Source organism: Schistocerca cancellata, unplaced genomic scaffold (genome assembly GCF_023864275.1).
Source record: "Schistocerca cancellata isolate TAMUIC-IGC-003103 unplaced genomic scaffold, iqSchCanc2.1 HiC_scaffold_649, whole genome shotgun sequence".
Classification (NCBI taxonomy): Eukaryota; Metazoa; Arthropoda; class Insecta; order Orthoptera; family Acrididae; genus Schistocerca; species Schistocerca cancellata.
Genome location: NW_026046660.1, coordinates 45,001 through 50,000, shown reverse-complemented (window position 1 = coordinate 50,000; position 5,000 = coordinate 45,001). Strand labels below are relative to the sequence as shown.

General features: G+C 53.1%; 1 non-coding gene across 1 annotated transcript in view; it reads right to left on the bottom strand.

Moving 5' to 3' along the window:
* The window catches only part of LOC126138016 (small subunit ribosomal RNA), a 1,908-nt gene extending 488 nt beyond the window's left edge, over positions 1–1,420 (bottom strand). Inside the window, exon 1 of the ribosomal RNA XR_007528062.1 lies at positions 1–1,420. This exon is cut by the window's left edge and continues 488 nt beyond it. This is a non-coding gene — a ribosomal RNA (small subunit ribosomal RNA).
* Positions 1,421–5,000: the final 3,580 nt, after the last annotated feature.

The following is a 5,000-nucleotide window of genomic DNA, read 5'->3' as shown; positions in this document are numbered from 1 at the left end:
CGTTATCGGAATTAACCAGACAAATCGCTCCACCAACTAAGAACGGCCATGCCCACACACCACCGAATCAAGAAAGAGCTATCAATCTGTCAATCCTTCCGGTGTCCGGGCCTGGTGAGGTTTCCCGTGTTGAGTCAAATTAAGCCGCAGGCTCCACTCCTGGTGGGTGCCCTTCGTCAATTCCTTTAAGTTTCAGCTTTGCAACCATACTTCCCCCGGAACCCAAAAGCTTTGGTTTCCCGGAGGCTGCCCGCCGAGTCATCGGAGGAACTGTGGCGGATCGCTGGCTGGCATCGTTTATGGTTAGAACTAGGGCGGTATCTGATCGCCTTCGAACCTCTAACTTTCGTTCTTGATTAATGAAAACATACTTGGCAAATGCTTCGCTTCTGTTCGTCTTGCGACGATCCAAGAATTTCACCTCTAACGTCGCAATACGAATGCCCCCGCCTGTCCCTATTAATCATTACCTCGGGTTCCGAAAACCAACAAAATAGAACCGAGGTCCTATTCCATTATTCCATGCACACAGTATTCAGGCGGGCTTGCCTGCTTTAAGCACTCTAATTTGTTCAAAGTAAACGTGCCGGCCCACCCAGACACTCAATAAAGAGCACCTTGGTAGGATTTCAACGGGGTCCGCCTCGGGACGCACGAACACGCACGAGGCGGTCGCACGCCTTCGGCTCGCCCCACCGGCAGGACGTCCCACGATACATGCCAGTTAAACACCGACGGGCGGTGAACCAACAGCGTGGGACACAAATCCAACTACGAGCTTTTTAACCGCAACAACTTTAATATACGCTATTGGAGCTGGAATTACCGCGGCTGCTGGCACCAGACTTGCCCTCCAATAGATACTCGTTAAAGGATTTAAAGTGTACTCATTCCGATTACGGGGCCTCGGATGAGTCCCGTATCGTTATTTTTCGTCACTACCTCCCCGTGCCGGGAGTGGGTAATTTGCGCGCCTGCTGCCTTCCTTGGATGTGGTAGCCGTTTCTCAGGCTCCCTCTCCGGAATCGAACCCTGATTCCCCGTTACCCGTTACAACCATGGTAGGCGCAGAACCTACCATCGACAGTTGATAAGGCAGACATTTGAAAGATGCGTCGCCGGTACGAGGACCGTGCGATCAGCCCAAAGTTATTCAGAGTCACCAAGGCAAACGGACCGGACGAGCCGACCGATTGGTTTTGATCTAATAAAAGCGTCCCTTCCATCTCTGGTCGGGACTCTGTTTGCATGTATTAGCTCTAGAATTACCACAGTTATCCAAGTAACGTGGGTACGATCTAAGGAACCATAACTGATTTAATGAGCCATTCGCGGTTTCACCTTAATGCGGCTTGTACTGAGACATGCATGGCTTAATCTTTGAGACAAGCATATGACTACTGGCAGGATCAACCAGGGAGCTGCGTCAACTAGAGCTGAGCAGCCGGCCGCCCGGGAGTGTGTCCCAGGGGCCCGCGCGAACACGCAAGCGTCCGCTCAATTATTCTGCAAACAGGAGGAGGCTGAGCTCCCCTGCACAATACACCTCGAAACCCTCTCAGGTCCGCGGCGCGCGCAGCGCCGTCCTAAGTACTTGGTCGGGTTCGAGAGAGGCGCAATCGCCCGGAGTTAGGCGAGTAGACGCTTTAGGTGCGACCACCCGTGCTCCCAACTGAGCTTGCCGCTGCCGACAGAGGCCCGGGAGCGTGCTGTCGTGGCATTGCCGGCGGGAGACAACACGCGCCACCTACGGTGACCGGCAGCTCCAACGCCAGCGCCACAGAAGGGCAAAGGCCCCACGTGGGGTGCCGAAGCGAACTCTCCCAGCACAGCGCACGTGCCAACACGTCTGCACAACTGCGATACAAACCACCAGCGAGAACCGCTGGGGCGACCGAGCAGCAGACGGCGTCGCGGCGCCGAGTGCCGGGCGGCGGCGCATCCTCAACGCACACAGTCCTCAGTCGGACCAGCACACTGCAGATGTCCACCGCGCTTCGCACCGGGCCCGCGAGGACCCACTTTGGCCGCCCGGCGCCGCGCGCAGGGTGCCCCGGCGCGCAGCTGCGCCGCCTGCCGCGTCCGTCGGCCGGCGCGCCTGCCACTGGGCGCCCCCACCAGCCGGCTGTAGCGCGTGCGCCCACGCACCGCGCGGCCAGCACGCCGGGCGGCCCCCCCTCACCGGCCGGGGACGGTCCCACCCAGCCACCGCCGCGTATCGCTTCACACACAGATTTGCCCTTACTGATTTACCTCCAGCAACAACAACCGCACCACAATGGGTTTACCAGTTGTTCATTTGCGTAACGTCACCAGCAAACGTAGACGTCCATCCCAGTTTGCAAATGCAACGATTATTGCATACCTGTCTGTTAGGTGCCACGACACACTACGTCTGCCCACATACACGCAACAAAATGTGCACGACTAGAGAACACGTGGGAGGTGGCCCCCTACGTATGCGATGTCCATTACGACACCGACTGTCAACCAGCATCTGTACCATGTCGCAGATGTGGAACGCGGTGCACCATGCTATCACACTGTGTGAGAAGAGACGACTACGTTTGAATACACGCGCCACTACATCAACAGACGGCTCATGCTGATCGCCATCCAGGGCGTCCGTTACTCCCACACGTCTCTATGGCGTACCACACTGCAATGTAGCTGTTATGGGGAGACGGCACGTGGCTGAGTGCACAACATTTGGACCGTATGGTTCGCTGTTGTTGGGCGCAGTCGTTGTACGGTCACACATGTGCCACAGCGTATCATTCAGTACATACGGACCTATGTGCAGTACAATGTGAGGGTTAAGCTTACGACATCAGCGGACAGTGGACACAGGCCGTACCACGACGTAGACTGAGCGCTTCGACATGCGAATGCCAGTGAACAGCTGCGAAGGGCATTGAACACGCAAGCACCTGAACGACCAGCGTGCGAAGGCAGGGGGGGGGAGGGGGGGGCGATGTACATCCTGCAGTCGTCCACATTACAGTGTACAGCGGGAGCATGTAAAAAGTAAGCAACACTTGCGAAGTGTTGAACATGAAACGATACACAAGAGGGTGGGCGGTGCGAGTAGCGAACTATATTCAGAGGGTTGTGGTTAGACAACACTAGATTAATGTAACGTGTCATATGCCAATTACAGAGCAGGTTAAGGCACAACGTGGGTTAGGTTAAGGCACAACGTGGGTTAGGTTAAGGCACAACGTGGGTTAGGTTAAGGCACAACGTGGGTTAGGTTAAGGCACAACGTGGGTTAGGTTAAGGCACAACGTGGGTTAGGTTAAGGCACAACGTGGGTTAGGTTAAGGCACAACGTGGGTTAGGTTAAGGCACAACGTGGGTTAGGTTAAGGCACAACGTGGGTTAGGTTAAGGCACAACGTGGGTTAGGTTAAGGCACAACGTGGGTTAGGTTAAGGCACAACGTGGGTTAGGTTAAGGCACAACGTGGGTTAGGTTAAGGCACAACGTGGGTTAGGTTAAGGCACAACGTGGGTTAGGTTAAGGCACAACGTGGGTTAGGTTAAGGCACAACGTGGGTTAGGTTAAGGCACAACGTGGGTTAGGTTAAGGCACAACGTGGGTTAGGTTAAGGCACAACGTGGGTTAGGTTAAGGCACAACGTGGGTTAGGTTAAGGCACAACGTGGGTTAGGTTAAGGCACAACGTGGGTTAGGTTAAGGCACAACTTGGGTTAGGTTAAGGCACAACGTGGGTTAGGTTAAGGCACAACTTGGGTTAGGTTAAGGCACAACTTGGGTTAGGTTAAGGCACAACTTGGGTTAGGTTAAGGCACAACTTGGGTTAGGTTAAGGCACAACTTGGGTTAGGTTAAGGCACAACTTGGGTTAGGTTAAGGCACAACTTGGGTTAGGTTAAGGCACAACTTGGGTTAGGTTAAGGCACAACTTGGGTTAGGTTAAGGCACAACTTGGGTTAGGTTAAGGCACAACTTGGGTTAGGTTAAGGCACAACTTGGGTTAGGTTAAGGCACAACTTGGGTTAGGTTAAGGCACAACTTGGGTTAGGTTAAGGCACAACTTGGGTTAGGTTAAGGCACAACTTGGGTTAGGTTAAGGCACAACTTGGGTTAGGTTAAGGCACAACTTGGGTTAGGTTAAGGCACAACTTGGGTTAGGTTAAGGCACAACTTGGGTTAGGTTAAGGCACAACTTGGGTTACATTGCGGTACAAATTGCGTTACATTGCGGTACAAATTGCGTTACATTGCGGTACAAATTGCGTTACATTGCGGTACAAATTGCGTTACATTGCGGTACAAATTGCGTTACATTGCGGTACAAATTGCGTTACATTGCGGTACAAATTGCGTTACATTGCGGTACAAATTGCGTTACATTGCGGTACAAATTGCGTTACATTGCGGTAGAAATTGTGGTACAAATTGCGTTACGAATTTGGTTAGGTTAAGGTGCAAAATGGGTTAGGTTAAGGTGCGAAATGGGTTGGATTACAGTACACAACGTGGTAAGAGAGTGTGTTGTTGGGGGGGGGGGGCCGAGGTTCGTTGGTAGTGATCATTGTAAGTGAATGTCTGAGGCAGCGTCAGTATGTCACAGCAGTTATGTCTCGTCAGGATGCGCTTATGCGCTTTTCGCTCGTGACTGGAGGCGCGCCGCGTCTGTGGTTGCGGCACACCTGTGTGATTCATTCCTGCCATTGTTTCTGTGCCGTAACAGGTGGCAGTGTGGTGGTGTTGGGTGCACCCCTGTGTAGGACATGTGTGGGTGTTGGTGGCTTATCTGAGCAGTTGTGGATGTCGGACGGGTGGGATATTCTATTTTAGAATTGGACTCCCTGGTGTGGTTATCATAGTGTGGATGGTGTACTGTGGCGGAGAGGATGCACCGGACGTTGGTCCATGCTGGTGCTTACATATTGTATCTGTGTCTGTTACAGGCAGAGAGTAATGTGTGATAGAGTGTCTCGCTGAGGTGTGGTTCATATTGTGTGCACAGACTT